At 52.6% G+C, this 16164-nt stretch overlaps 1 protein-coding gene and 1 pseudogene across 2 annotated transcripts in view; both read left to right on the top strand.

Moving 5' to 3' along the window:
- Window positions 1–16164, top strand: part of LOC105485776 (G protein subunit gamma 7) — a 211632-nt gene that overhangs the window by 134779 nt on the left and 60689 nt on the right. The window lies entirely within an intron of this gene.
- Window positions 5597–12512, top strand: LOC139360545 (ATP synthase F(0) complex subunit C1, mitochondrial pseudogene; annotated as a pseudogene).

Here is a 16164-nt window from a genome sequence, read left to right as displayed (position 1 = left end):
CCAGGCCGGGACCAATGTCAGGGGCCAGGACTGGGGCTGGTGGGGTCAGCAGGACTCAGCTGTGTGATTAGGTCGTGACCCCTGGGCACACCTGCATTCCCCTGCCCCGGGAGGTCCTCCAATGTTTATTGAGTGGGTGCTCTGGGACGGGCACTGCGGGGGGTGCAACGGGTTTTTTTTTTAAGTTCCAGTGGAGTCTGGCTGGGTGTCCAGGGAGGAGGACACAAGCCGAGAGACACCTGCACGCCCAGAGCTGGAGGAGGCAGGAAGGGTCCTCCCCGGGAGCCTCTGGAGGGAGCACAGGCTTGCAGACCCTGTGATTTTGGACTTCTGGCCTCCAGAACTGGGAGAGGATCCATGTCTGTGGTTTTAAGTTCTCCCCTCCCAACCCCCCATTTGTGGCGCTTTCTTACGGCAGCCCCAGGACACCCATCCACAGAGTTCCTGGGAAATGGGGATGTCAGGTCTGTCATCTGCATGTTTGGCAACCAGAAAAGCCCCTGTCCGTGGGGGTGCGTCCCCTGCTCCCCGCATTTCTGACAAAACCCCTTCGATCGGCAGCTTGTCCTTGTGTGTCCCCGAGGAAGGTGACCAGCAGGTGGAGCTGCTGCCCATCAGCGGCCGTCCCTGTGCCCTCCTCCCTCCTCTTGTTACCATAAACACTTGCAGACCTCAGAGGAAAACACTCAACGATTCCCAACCGACAGGGCTGTGTGCTCAGGGCTTCAGAAGCACACACAGGGAGCGTCCTTTCCTGCACCCGCCCTGTTGACTCTGCCATTTATCTTCCCGGCCGCCTGGCTTCCCGGGGCAGCCTGATGGCCAGGGTGCAGGTCTGGGTGGGTGCCAGGTGCCTGTCCTCCCGCCCGCCCCGGCCACCCTGAGCTGCAGGACACAGACCCGGACGGGAGCCAGCGGCGCTGGGAGTGGCCTCGGCTCTGTTACGCTGGGCAGTGAAATTTCAAAACAAACTCAGCCACGTGGTCCGAGTCAGGTGTGTCTGGGTGACCCCCTGTCCAGACCTTGGCGAGGTCTGGACCTGCCCGCCCAGTGGCACTCATCCCGCAGATGCTGAGGCGGAGCCCAAAATCATGGGACCCTCTGCTGCAGGCACCGGCGAGGCGGGCTGCCAGGGCCGGAGACGAGCAATGTGCATTCTTGGGATGTTTTTTCGTTTAACCGTCTCTCCCTCTCCCAGCCATTTCCTGGCCTCTCGCAGACAAGCGACAGACAAGCAGGTCTGGCGCCGGTCCACGCTGGTGGTTTTCCATGCCGGGGGTCAGTCTGGGATCCAAATCCCCACAGCTCGGCCCCTAGGGGGCCAGGAGCCAGGGGTTTGAGGCCCCGATCCACCCCTTCCCAGCTCTGTGACCTTAGCTAAATTCCTTTAGCATGGTTTCCCTCCTTGGGCATGTTAACATTTGGAAGCTGATGATTCTTGGTCTCAGGGTGTTGGGGGGTTCCTGGCAGGGAGTGGGTGGATCAGAGATGCTGCTCAGCACCCTGTGGTGTCTAGGACGGCCCCACCCCAGAGAGAAGGATCCAGCCCCGATGTCCACAGGGCTGAGCGGGAGAGATCCTGCTGAACGGGAGCTGCAAACAGGTGCTTTTCTGCCCAGCTTCTCCGCCCTGGTTAGCCATGAAGCCTGGGGCTACCGGCCGTTGAGCCTAACCCTGAGCGGGCGTTGCTTGTGCATTCCTTCGGCCCTGCAGGACGGGCAGTCTCTCATGGCTGGAGCACCGTTTTCTGTTGATTTATTTATATTCTGCCTCATTCCACAAAGAATCGGAGCAAGCATTCAGGAAGAGATTCAATCAAATAGAAAAACGCAAATCGCTTCCTAAAATAGAGTAGTGAGCAGGGCGAGTAAGGAGTCAGCACCAGGCTGCCCTCGGTCCCCTGGGTCCCGTATTGGGTTCTCTGAGGGTCCCCGGCTCTAACGGGGAATTGGTCCCAGTTCTGCCTACGTCTACCTGAGTCTCAGCAAATCTCTGAGCCTCAAAACCCTCAGACCCTCAAAACCTCTAAGAATCAGCACCCTCTATGATGTCATAATGCTGAATAAGACAACCGTGAGGCCCGGCGTGGTGGCTCACGGCTGTAATCTCAGCCCTTTGGGAGGCCGAGGTGGGAGGATTGCTTGAGCCCAAGAGTTCAAGACCAGCCTGGGCAACAGTGAGACCACCGTCTCTACAAAAAAATAAAAGAATTAGCCGGGCATGGTGGTGCGTACCCGTGGCCCCAGCTCCTCGACAGGCTGAGGTGGGAGGATCTGGAGCCTGAGAGGTCAAGGCTGCAGTGATCTGTGATCATGCCATTGCACTCCAGCCGGGGTGACGGCAAGACTTCATCTCAAAAAAAAAAAAAAAAAAAAAAAAACAGGGAAAATAACACCATAACATTTTATATAGGGATGTTCTATGTTTTCTTTTTAGATTTATTCCCTCGCTCTGTCGCCCAGGCTGGAGTGCAGTGGTATGATCTCGGCTCACTGCAACCTCTGCCTCTGGCTTGAAGCAATTCTCCTGCCTTAGACTCCCAAAGTGCTAGGATCACAGGCGTGAGCCACCACACCCAGCCAGAAGACTCTAGCTTAGCAGAGTCATGGGAAGACACTCGCCTGCTGGTTCCTGGTATGAAGAAGTGAGCAGTGCGTTGTGAGAAGGCCCAAGAAGGGCCTCATAGCGAGGACCCAAGCGTGGCCCCTAGGAGCTGGGAGTGTCCCCCAGGCAACAGCCAGCAAGGAAACAGGGACCCCGGTTCTACAACCACAGGGAGGCAAATGGTCCCAACAGCTTGAGGGAATGCTGGATGAGGAGCCTTCCCCGGCCGAGCCTCGGATGAGACGCAGCCCCATCCAACACCCAGACTGCAGCCCTGGGGGAACCCTGAGCAGAGGCCTTGGCTTGGCTGTTCCCAGACTCCTGACCCCCCAAAACTGTGATGTACTAAGTGGATGGTGTTGGAAGCCACCACATGGGTGGTGATTGGTTATGCAACACAGAGACTGAGCTTACTGTCCCCACAGCCCTAGTCTGCGAGGTGGACCTTGTCCTGACCCTGCCAACAGGAGTACAAAGACTTACTGGAACTTTGAACACGGGACAGCCCTGGTGACTCATGTAGCGTGAATGAGTTAAGAACAGATTCAGGCCGGGTGCAGAGGCCCACACCTGTAATCCCAGCACTTTGGGAGGCTGAGGCGGGAGGATCACTTGAGCCCAGGAGTTTGAGACAAGCCTGGGCAATATAGCGAGACCCCGTCTTTAGAACAAATTTTAAAAATTAGCCAGGGTGGTGCTGCGTTCCTGTAATCTTAACTACTCAGGAAGCCGAGGCAGGAGGATCGTTTGCATTCGGGAGTTTGAGACCAGCCTGGGCAACCCAGGGAGACCCCATCTGTAAAAAAAAGTTTTAAAAATTACCCAGATAGGGGCCGGGCGCGGTGGCTCAAGCCTGTAATCCTAGCACTTTGGGAGGCCGAGACAGGCGGATCATGAGGTCCGGAGATCGAGACCGTTCTGGCTAACACGGTGAAACCCTGTCTCTACTAAAAAATACAAAAAACTGGCCGGGCAAGGTAGTGGGCGCCTGTAGTCCCAGCTACTTGGGAAGCTGAGGCAGGAGAATGGCATAAACCTGGGAGGCAGAGCTTGCAGTGAGCTGAGATCCAGCCACTGCATTCCAGCCTGGGCGACAGTGAGACTCTGTCTCAAAAAAAAAAAGAAAAAAAAAAAGGCCGGGCGCGGTGGCTCAAGCATGTAATCTCAGCACTTTGGGAGGCCGAGACAAGTGGATCACGACGTCAGGAGATCGAGACCATCCTGGCTAGCACGGTGAAACCCCGTCTCTACTAAAAAATACAAAAAAAAAAAAAACTAGCCGGGCGAGGTGGCGGGCGCCTGTAGTCCCAGCTACTCGGGAGGCTGAGGCAGGAGAATGGTGTAAACCCGGGAGGCGGAGCTTGCAGTGAGCTGAGATCCGGCCACTGCACTCCAGCCTGGGTGACAGAGCGAGACTCTATCTCAAAAAAAAAGAAAAAGAAAATTACCCAGGTGTGGTGGTGCACACCTATAGTCCCAGCTACTCAGGAGGCTGAGGTGGGAGGATCGCTTGAGCCCAGGAAGTCGAGGCTGCAGTGAGCTGTGATTGCACCACTGCACTCCAGCCTGCGCAGTGATGCAAGACCCTGTTTCTTAAATTAATTAATTTAAAAGACCAAGTTTAGTTCCCAAGGGTTCCTGGTTTCCCAGACGTGTGAGGGCGGCCAGCAGCTGCTGCAGTGCCCATCCCCCGCCCACCGCGGCCCGCCCTGTCCTCCCTGGGGTCAGCAAGCATCCAGGGACCACAGCGAACTCTGGGAGGGAGTGGGACAGCCCCACCCAGGGCAGATTCCCAGCACACCGTGTGCAGGCCTGGGTCGAAGGGTTCTGCTGGAATCGACCCAACGTGTTTGTTTTTGCTGCGGTCCTCTGGGGCCATCCGGGCTGCATGCCTGCACGTCATCCGAGGCCGCCCCACTGCGGTGGGTTGGGAAACTCAGTCTTGGATTCCGCCAGTCTCACAAGTCCTGCTCTGGGAGCACGTGCCTGTGCTGCATGTGTCTGTGTGTGTGTGTGCGTCTGTGTGTCTGGTTCTGCGTGTGTCTGTGTGTGTCTGCGTGTACCTGTGTCTGAGCGTGTGTGTCTGCCTACGTGTGCCTGCGTGTGTCTGCGTGTACCCGCGTGTGAGCGTGTGTGTATCTGGTTCTGCGTGTGTCTGCGTGTACCTGTGTGTCAGCGTGTCTGTGTCTGCCTGCGTGTGCCTGCGTGTGCCTGCGTGTGTGTGTACCTGTGTGTGAGCGTGTGTCTGTGTATCTGGTTCTGCGTGTGTCTGTGTGTACCCATGTATGAGCGTGTGCCTGCATGTGTCTGCGTGTACCCATGTGTGAGCGTGTGTCTGTGTGTGTGCCTGCGTGTGTCTGCGTGTACCCGTGTGTGAACGTGTGTGTCTGCCTGCGTGGGCCTGCGTGTGTCTGCGTGTGTCTGCGTGTCTACACACCCTGAGGAGGCGCCCGTTCTGCTCTGTGCACTTCCCCGAAGCTTTCCAGATCACTCCCAAAGGACACCCAGAAAGACTAGAGCCGGGCGCTGTGGCTCACACCCATGATCCCAGCACTTTGGGAGGCCAAGGCAGGAGGATTGCTTGAACCCAGGAGTTCCTGGCGACAGCAAGGCCCCGTCTCTACAAAAGAATTTTAAAAATTAGGCCGGGCACGGTGGCTCAAGCCTGTAATCCCAGCACTTTGGGAGGCCAAGGCGGGAGGATCACGAGGTCAGGAGATCGAGACCATCCTGGCTAACACGGTGAAACCCCGTCTCTACTAAAAATAACAAAAAAAACCTAGCCGGGCGTGGTGGCGGGCGCCTGTAGTCCCAGCTACTCGGGAGGCTGAGGCAGGAGAATGGCGTAAGCCTGGGAGGCGGAGCTTGGAGTGAGCTGAGATCCGGCCACTGCACTCCAGCCCGGGCTACAGAGCAAGACTCCGTCTCAAAAAAAAAAAAAAAAAAAAAAAAAAAAAAAAAAATTTTTTTAAATTAGCTAGATAGGGTGGTACAAACCTGTGGTCCCAGCTACTCCGGAGGCTGAGGTGGGAGGATGGCCTGAGCCCAGGAGGTCCAGGCTGCAGTGAGCTATCATGGTGCCACTGTACTCCAGCCTGGGCAACAGAGCAAGACCCTGTCTAAAAAAAAAGGAAAAGTGGGGAGTACAGGTGACTTGGGGCCGGGAGCCAGCAATAGGCAGGGTTGTGGGCTGGGCAGTGTGGAGGGTATTTCCCCCCAGTGCTGGGAGAGGCGATGGCAATCTAGATATGGCCTTATCAATTCATGTTAGTTACCAACGACTGAAAAAATGCAGACCACCGGGGCATTGCTCATGTCTCCAGCTCTGATCCGCTGTTGTACTAGGGGGCTAACCAGGCCTGTGTCTGCCTCCTTCTTGAACAGCTCAGTGAATTCATCTAAACAGCCTTCCTACAGCAGCTTCCCACTCCAGGTGGCCAGACGGGAGTTCCAGACCAGTGTTGTCTCCCGGGACATTGACACGGCAGCCAAGTTGATTGGTGCTGGGGCAGCCAGAGTTGGTGTGGCGGGTTCAGGGGCTGGCATTGGAACGGTGTTGGGCAGCTTGATCATTGGCTATGCCAGGAACCTGTCTGTCAAGCAGCAGCTCTTCTTCTGTGCCATTCTGGGCTTTGCCCTGTCTGAGGTTGTGGAGCTCTTCTGTTTGACGGTCGCCTTCCTCATCCTCTTCACCATGTGAGGCTCCCTGGGGGCCACCTGCCTGTTGCTGCTACAGCTCCACACCATTCCTGGGGCTGGGGTGTGCTAAGCTTTACCATTAAACACAACGTTTGTCTAAAAAAAAAAAAAAGAAAAAGAAAAGAAAAGAAAGAGAGAGCTACTCTGTAGGCTGAGGTGGGAGGACGGCTTGAGCCCAGGAGGTCCAGGCTGCAGTGAGCAATCATGGTGCCACTGCACTCCAGCCTGGGCAACAGAGCAAGACCCTGTCTAAAAAGAAAGAAAGAAAGAAAAAAAAAAGAAAGAGAGACTCCAACCAGCCTTTCTTCCCTGGTTCCCTGACAGCTCATTGTGCCCCTACGGCTAACAGCAGCTGGAGCTGACAGCCTTTCACCGGGCCTGTCAGCAGCCTTGGAGGAACCCCGAGCCGATTTAATAGACAGGACACTGAGGCTCAGATAACAAGTGCGGTTTCGGACAAGAGCAGGAGAGGAGGTGGAGAAACAGACCCTCGTGCGCGGCTGGTGGGGATGGAACAAGGTCCAGCCTGACGGCTTCTCACATGGGTAAACGTGGAATTACCATACGCCCAGCAATCCCACTCCTGGGTATAGATCCCACAGAACCGACAGCAGGGACTCAAAGAGGTGTTTGCACACACATGTGCACAGCGGCACGATTCCCAACAACTCCAGGGTGAAAGCCACCCCAGGCGTCCATCGGTGGATAAACACAGCATGGTCCAACCAGACAGTGGAATATTACTCAGCCATGAAAAGGAAGAGAATCCAGACATAGCCTACAGCGTGATGAACCTCGAGGACCTCACGCTCAGTGAGAGGAGCCAGACACGAAAGGACGTGTCCTGTGTGATCCCACTTCTGGGAGGTCCCTGGAGTCGTCAGATTCACAGAGACAGGAAGTAGGATGGGGGATGCCGGGGGCTGGGGAGGGGGACAGGGAGTGAGTGTTTCACAGGGACAGAGTTTCAGTTTGGGAAGAGGAGAAAGTTCTGGAGAGGATGGTGGTGATGGCGGCACAACATGTTAGTGAGAAAAGAGAGAGGGAGAGGAAGGGCTCAAAGTCAGCCCCAAGCCCCATCTTCAGCGTCATATGGGATGCGTGTTCCTGCAGCCTCACCGTTGAGTTTGAAGGCATGATGTCAGAATGCAGGCCCAGCAGGGATCCCCCCACCAGGGAGATGGCGGGGGTGGCTGGCAGGGCGGGTTTCACCTGGACTGCACCAGGCCAGGTGTGACGGGCTCTGGGCCAGACCCAGGCACCCGAGGTGAGAACGCAGCATCTCTCGTCTCAGGATACCCAGGCCTCCCCCGAGGCGGCAGAACTCCGGCCGTACCTCGCAGCAGCTGGTCCGTGGTGCCCACGGTATATCCCACGCATGCAGTGCCTTTCCGGCCTCTTCCAGAAAGAATTTAATTCACCCCTTTGCATATGACCATGGGAGGGAAATGCCAGTCCTACTTTTATTGTTTGTTTGTTTGTTTTTGTTTCAAGACGCAGTCTTGCTCTGTCACCCAGGCTGGAGTGCGGTGGTGCGATCAGGGCTCACTGCAACCTCTGCCTCCCGGGTTCAAGCGATTCTCCTGCCTCAGCCTCCCAAGTAGCTGGGACTACAGGCGCCCGCCACCACGCCCGGCTAATTTTTGTATTTTTGGTAGAGATGGAGTTTCGCCATGAACAAGACTCTAATTCTTTCTCCACGTCGGCCAGGCTGGTCTCGAACTCCTGACTTCAGGTGATCCGCCCACCTCGGCCTCCCGAACTGCTGGGATTACAGGTGTGAGCCACCGCCTCCAGCCCCGATCCCACTTTTAGATCGTTCTCCACAGACAGCACAGAAGCGACTTGTCCGAGGCCACGCAGCCGTGAGGGGACAGGGCACACAGAACATCTTAAGTCTTCTAGCTGCTTCCCTCGGACTAGCCCCGCCTCCTCCATCAGTGCAGAAACGTGGTTGGGGAGTGGGCTCGGAACCGTGGTCCCCTCAACACCTATTTCATGAAGGAAGCCAGGCCAGGCGTGTGGGACTCAGGCCTGTAATCCCAGCACTTTGGGAGGCCGAGGCGGGTGGATCACCTGAGGTTGGGAGTTCGAGACCAGCCTGGCCAACATGGTGAAACCCCATCTCTACTAAAAATACAAAAAATTAGCCGGGTGTGGTGGCGCCTGTAGTCTCAGCTACTCAGGAGGCTGAGGCAGGAGAATTGCTTGGACCTAGGAGGCAGAGGTTGCAGTGAGCCAAGATTGTGTCCCTGCACTCCATCGTAGGCAACAGGGCAAGACTCTGTCTCAAAAAAAAAAAAAAAAAAAAGCAGAAATAAGCAGAAATGTCCGTAACAGGCAGATCCACAGAGAACATGGATGTGTGGTTGGAGGGGACAGGGTGACTGCTAATGCCGACAAGGTTTCCATTTAAGGTGATGAAACAGTTCTGGAATTCAGCCAGCACACTGGCTCACGCCTGTAATCTCAGCAACTTGGGAGGCTGAGGTGGGAGGATCGCTTGAGACCGGGAGTTCAAGGCTTCAGTGAGAGAAGAAGGTGCCACTGTAGTCTGGTCTGGGTGACAGAATGTTAACTCTTAAAAACAAACAACAAAAAGACTGGGCGTGGTGGCGGATGCCTGTAGTCCCAGCTACTCGGGAGGGTGAGGCAGGAGAATTGCTTGAACCCGGGAGGCGGAGGTTGCAGTGAGCCGAGATCACGCCACTGCACTCCAGCCTGGCGACAGAGCGAGACTCCCTCTCAAAAAAAGAAAAGAAAAAGTGTTGGAACGAGATAGTGGTGATGGTCGCACAGCTCTGTGAAGGAATTAAAACCTTTCTCGACCAGCCTAGGCAACATAGTGAAACCCGTCTCTACAAAAAATAAATAACTAAGCAGGCATGGTGGCATGCACCTGTAGTCCCAGATACCTGGGAAGCTGAGGCAGGAGGATTGCTTGAGCCCAGGAGTTAAAGACCAGCCTGGACAACACAGCAAGACCCTGTCTCTACAAAAAATAAAAAATTAGCCTGGTGTGTTGGTGTGCACCTGTGGTCCCAGCCACTCGGGAGGCTCAGGTGGGAGGATCGCTTGAGCTCAGGAGGTGGAGGCTGCAGTGAGCTGAGACCGTACCACTGCACTCCAGCCTGGTGGACGGAGTGAGACCTCATCTCAAAAAACAAAACAAAACAAAACAAAAACAAATGAACAAAAAACAAAGAGGGACAATGTGGCATTGTCAAAAGAACAAACAGGCCAATGGGACAGGATAGGTAGGTAGTCCGTATTTTATATGACCCATATAAAATGGTCCACTAGCCGGGCGTGGTGGCTCACGCCTGTAATCCCAACACTTTGGGAGGCCAAGGTGGGCAGATCACCTGAGATCAGGAGTTCAAGACCAGCCTGGCCAACATGGTGAAACCCCGTCTCTACTAAAAATACAAAAATTAGCCAGGCGTGGTGGTGGGTGCCTGTAATCCCAGCTACTTGGCACCCAGCTGCTTGGAAGGGTGAGGCAGGAGGATCGCTTGACCCCGGGAGGCAGAGGTTGCAATGAGCCGAGATCGCACCTCTGCACTCTAGCCTGGGCGACAGAGCAGGACTCCATCAGAAGGAAGGAAAGAAAGAAAGAAAGACAGAGAGACAGAGAGAGGGAGAGGGAGAGGGAAAGAGGGAAAGAGAGAGAGAAAGAAAAGAAAAGAAAGAGAAAGAAGGAAGGAAGGAAGGAAGGCAAGCAGGGAGGGAGGGAGGCAAGCAAGCAGGGAGGGAGGGAAGGAAAGAGAGAAAGAAAGAAAGAAGGAAAGAGAGAGAAAAGAGACCACACATCTGATAACTCTTTCACTTAACATAGCCTGCGGGTGCCCTCCGAGCCACCACTGCACACCACCCATCCTAGAAATGCAACGTGGCCTAACCACACCTCTGCAGGCAGATTTGAGATGGTTCCAGTTTGGAAGCGTTCACAGTTCTGCCATCAGAACAAGGATAAGGATATAGGTAGACATCTTTGCCCACGTGTCCAACAAGGTCTTTACAGTAAATTCCTAGGTACGGAATCGTCACATCAGCAGGTAGCACCTTCTCGGTTCTGACGATGCCGCCACCTTTTCTTCTCAAAATGTTGACCAGGGACCCTCTGTTATCTGTGCTGGACAGGCCCCCATTCCGCAGATCCTAGAAGACACTGGGCGTCATCAGGCTTCCATCCATGACGGTCTGAGGGGCCAGGGTGGAATCTTGTTATTGGTGCATTTGTTGTTGTTTGTTAAAGCTGGACAACTCCGCCGGGCACGGTGGTTCACGCCTATCATATCAGCACTTTGGAGGCCAAGGTGGGTGGATTGCTTGAGTCTAAGAGTTTGAGACCAGCCTGGACAACATAGTGAGACCCCATCTCTAAAAAAAAAAAATACAAACATTAGCCAGGCATGGTGCCATGCACCTGTAATCCCAGCTACTGGGGAGGCTGAGGCAGGAGGATCAGTTGAGCTCAGGAGGTCAAGGCTGCAGTGAGCTGTGATCACACCACTGTACTCCAGCCTGGGTGACAGAGCGAGGCCCTGTCTCAAAAAATTAAAAAGCCAAACTATCATCTCTTTTTAGGCTTGGGGGTTTGTTTCCTTATGTGAATTGTGGGTTCACGTCCTTTACCATCTTTCCACTGTGTGAGGAGGGCTGTCCGCTCCTGGAAAACCTTCCAGTACCTTCCGCTTATGACTGAGACTTGGCTCCTGGGCTGTCTCTCTGAAGCTCCTCCTGGGGCCCACTGTGGGGCTGCATCCTTAGGGATTTAGCTTCTCCTTTGCTCCCATGATCTCAGCTAAGTGGGTGTGGAGATGCCCATTTTACAGATGGAAGAGCTGAGGTTTGCAGGTGCCGCTTCCCCAGTGAACACAGGCCCCATCCACATGTGGCTGGAAAGGGAAGTTTCCCTCCTGACCTGAGGCCCAGTCGAGCTCTGCTTGTCTCCCCGTGCCTGACTGTCATAGTCCGTTTCGTGTTGCTATAAAGGAATAGAGCAGAGCCTGAGGGGTTTATCAAGCAAAGAGGTTTATCTGGTTCACAGTTCTGCAGACCATACAAGCATGCTGCCAGCATCTGCTGGGCTTCTGGTGAGGCGTCAGGAAGCTTCCACTCATGGCAGAAGGTGAAGGGGGAGCAGGCATCTCATATGGCCAGAGAGGGAGCCAGAAAAAGGAGGGAGGAGGTGCCAGGCTCTTTTTAATAACCAGGTTTGTCCATGAACTAACAGAGTGGGAACTCACTCATTCCCGAGGGGAGAACACCAAGCTATTCATGAGGCATCCACCCCCACAACCCAAATGCCGCCCACCCAGCCTCATCTCCAGCACTGGGGGTCACATTTCAACGTGAGATCCGGAGGCACGAACATCGGCCCCGTGTCACTGACCTTGCTCAGTGCTGTGCTGCCGGATTCTGGGATTTTGTGGTTATTTTTGTTGCCATTGTTCTAGTGTGGTGGTTTGCAGCTGGGGCTGATCCTGCTCCCCAGGGGACACTGGGAGATGTCTGGTGACATTTGTGGTTTATCATGACTGGGCGATGGGTGATGTCTGGGGATATCTGTGGTTATCCTGATGGGGGTGCTGTTGGCATGGAGTGGGTGGAGGCCAGGGACGCTGCTCAGCACCCTGCAGTGCCCAGGACAGCCCCACCCCAGAGAATGGTCTGGCCACAGTGTCCACAGTGCTAAGAGGAGAGACCCTATTTAGTATAATAGCAATAAATTATCATTGCTTGCAACAAATTACCATTGCTTGCACTTTTTGTTTAAGAATGGAGATGATTGCCCTCTGTTGTGTAGCGGTTGCTGCCCCAGAGTTATGCTGCATCCTTTGTGGAACTGGACCCCAGCAGGTGCCTCATGCTGGGGCCTCTCCCATCACTGAGTTGTGTGTGTGTGTGTGTGCACCTGTGTGTATATGCATGTGTGCATTTGTGTATGTGTGTGCGCTTGTGTGTGCCTAATGGTATGTGTGTGTGCTTCTGTGTATATATTTGCTTTTGTGTATATGCGTGTGCTTCTGTATGTGTGTGAGCTTGTGTGTATATGTGTGTAAATATGTACATGTGTATATGTTTTTGTGCATATATCTGTATGTGTATATTTGTGTGTATTTGTATATTTGTATATGTATGTGTATGTGTATAGTGTGGATATATGTTTGCACATGAGTGTGTGTGTGCATTTGTGTGTATATTTGTGTGTATTTGCATATGTGTATATATTTGTGTGTATGCATGTGTGTATACGTGTATGTATATGTGTGTATGTATGTATATTTGTGTGTATATGTACGTGTATGTGTGTATATCTTTATGGGTATATGTGTATATGTGTATGTGTATATATATGTGTATGTATATGTGTGTATGTGCATGTGTCTGTGTGTATATGTGCATGTATATGTGTGTATGTGTATGTGCATGTGTGTATGTGCATGTGTCTGTGTGTATATGTGCATGTATATGTGTGTATGTGTATGTGCATGTGTGTGCATGTGTATATATGTGTATATGTGCACGTGTGTGCATGTGTCTATGTGTATGTGTGTGCGCATGTGTGTATATGTATGATGTGTATATGTGTATGTGTGCATATGTATGTGTGTGCATGTGTATGTGTATGCCTATATATGTGCATATGTGCATGTGTGTGTATAATGTATGTGTACGTGTGTATATGTGTGCATGTGTACATGTGTATGTAATCTGTATATGTATGTATATGTGTGTATATGCACGTATGTGTATGTGTGTATGTATATGTGTGTGCCTGTATATGTGTATATGTGCACGTGTGTGTCCATGTGTATGTGTCTCTATATATGTGTGTGTGTGCATATATGTATGTGTGTATATGTTTGCATGTCTATATATGTGTGTATGTGCATGTGTATTTATGTGTATGTATATGTTTATGTGTGTATGTATCTGTACGTGTGTATATATGTGTATATGTGCACGTGTGTATGTGGTATATGTGGTATATGTGTATATAGGTATGTTTATGTGTATGTGTATATGTGTGTGCTCACGTGTATGTGTATATGTCTAATGGGTGTATGTGCACGTGTATGTATGTATATCTGTATATATGTGTATGTGTATATATGTGTGTGCATGTGTATGTGTATGTGTATATATGTGTGTATATGTGCATGTGTGTGTATATGTGTATGTATATGTGTGTGTGCATGGGTATATGTGTGTACTATTGTATGTGTGTATATATGTGCATGTATGTGTGTATATGTGCACGTGTGTTTATGTGTGTATGTATATGTATGTGTGCACGTGTATATATGTGTGTGCATGTGTGTACGTGTATGTGTGTATGTATATGTGTGTGCATGTGTATATGTGTGTATATGTGCATGTGTGTGTATGTATATGTGTGTATGTGTATATATGTGTGTGTGCGAGTATATATGTATGTCTCTATATGTATGTATGTGCACGTGTGTGTATGTGTGCTCGCATGCTTGTGACTGTCTTTGGGTGGCTGGAGTGCCTGGTGAGGTGCATTTTCCAGGAAGGCTTTGTGAACGCCCTACTTCCTGAGTTCCTGCCGAATGGCAACGCCCTTCTCTCCCTTGCATGCCTGAGTGCGTCCTGCCCGGGAACAGATGGGTGACTTCCCCATTGCCCAGCTGACATTGCCCTGCCCCTATGGAGTCTAGTGCTCTGAAGAGAAGACTTGTGACCTTTTTGGTCTCATCCTAGACCACAAGGCAGCAAGCTTTTCCTGTAAAGGGCCAAAGAGTTGCTGTTTTCGGCTCTGTGGACCAGACAGTCTCTGGCTCCACCACTCAGATCTGCCTCTGTAGCACAGAAGAATCAAAGGCGGTGCTTAAGTAGGATACGACAGACGACACCGGCCCAGCGCAGTGGCCCATGCCTGCAATCCCAGCACTTTGGGAGGCCGAGGTGGGAGGATCACTTGAGCTCAGGAGTTCAAGACCAGCCTGGGCAAAATGGCAAAAAAAAAAGAATGCAAAAATTAGCCTGTGTGATGGTGTGCATCTGCAGTCCCAGCTACTCAGGAGGCTGAGGCAGGAGGGTCGCTTGAGCCCGGGAGGTGGAGGCTGTGTGAGCTATGATTGCACCACGGCACTGCAGCCTGGGTGACAGAGTGAGACCCTCTCTCGCACACACACACACACACACACACAAAATCGAGGACAACTGAGAAGAAATAAACCTTCAGATGAAGAAGGTGTGTTTTGGAGAAGCATCACTACAGAAATGATCACGGCCAAACCAGTGACTTGAACTCAAGGAGCTTCTAGAGCAGGGGTCAGCCAGAAAGGGCCCATGATGGACAGTGTGGGTTTTTTGTTATTGTTTTTGTGTTTTTGTTTTTATTTTTGAGACCGAGTCCTACTCTGTTGCCCAGGCTGGGGTGCAGTGGCGCCATCTCGGCTCGCTGGAATCTCCGCCTCCTGGATTCAAGTGATTCTCCTGCCTCGGCCTCTCGAGTAGCTGGGATTACAGGTGTGCGCCACCACGCCTGGCTGTGTTGTAATTTTAGTAGACACGGGGTTTCACCATTGTTGGTCAGGCTGTTCTCGAACTCCTGACCTCAAATGATCCGCCTGCCTCGGCCTCCCAAAGTGCTGGGATTACAGGCTGGAGTCACCATGCCCAGCGACAGTGTGTTTTTTGTAAATAAAGTTTCACTGGCACCCACCATGCCCACTCATTGAGAAATCGTCCACAACGGCTCTTCTGCCTCTGCGGCTGAGTTGAGCAGTTGCAACAGAGACCATCTGACCCACAAAGCCGGAGAAGTTTGCTCTCTGGCCTTTTATAGGAAAATGTTGCCAATTCCGGCCTCACAACCTCTATCCAGTCCTTTAGTGGTGGGGGTGGAAGGAGAAGGAGGTGTCCCCCGACCATCGCCGTGGCCCAAATTCTGGTCTGCTGTCTCGGACCCTTCCCCCGGAGCCAGGCTGAGCCGCCTCTTAGGGGTTTGTGTGAGTTTCGTGGAGCTGCTCTTACAAGATTCACAGACCCGGCCGTTTAGACACTGCAGGTTCATTCTCTCTCTGTTCTGGAGGCTGGAAGTCCAAGGCCAAGGTGTAGGCAGGGCTGGGTTCTTCCGAAGCCAGGAGGGAGAATCTGTCCCAGGGCCACTCCCGGCTCCTGGTGGTGGCTGGAGATCCTTGGCCTTCCCTGGCTTGTGGAAGTGACACCCCCAATCTCTGCCTTGTCTCCCCAGTCTCTTATCTATACAGCATTCTCTCTCCTGTGCGCATCTGTGTCCAAATGTCTCCTTTATTTATTTTATTGATTGATTGATTTGTTGATTGATTTTTGAGACAGAGTCTCGCTCTGTCACCCAGGCTGGAGTGCGGTGGCGCAATCTCGGCTCACTGCAACCTCCGCCTCCTGGGTTCAAGCGATTCTCCTGCCTCAGCCTCCTGAGTAGCTGGGACTACAGGTACGTGCTACCAGGCCCGGCTAATTTTTGTTTTTTTAGTAGAGATGGGATAGGGTCTGTCTATGTCACCCAGGCTGGAGTGCAGTGGCACAGTCATGGCTCACTGCAGCCTGGACCTGCTAGGGCTCAAGCTGTCCTCCCACTCAGCCTCCCAAGTAGCTCGTTCACAGTCATGTGCCACCATACCCAGCTAATTTTTACATTTTTTTTGCGGAGATAAGATCTTGCTGTGTCGTCCAGGCTGGTCTCGTGCTCCTAGACCCAAAGGATTCTCCCACCTTGGTCTTCCCAAAGCACTGAGATTACAGGTGTGAACCACCGTGCCCAGCCTCAATTTATTTATTTTACTTACTTATTTATTTATTTATTTGAGACAGAGTCTCTCTCTGTCGCCCAGGCTGGAGTGC

Source organism: Macaca nemestrina, chromosome 20 (assembly GCF_043159975.1).
Source record: "Macaca nemestrina isolate mMacNem1 chromosome 20, mMacNem.hap1, whole genome shotgun sequence".
NCBI classification, from domain to species: Eukaryota; Metazoa; Chordata; class Mammalia; order Primates; family Cercopithecidae; genus Macaca; species Macaca nemestrina.
The sequence above is the reverse complement of the archived record's forward strand: the minus strand, read 5'-3'. Positions and strand labels throughout refer to the sequence as shown.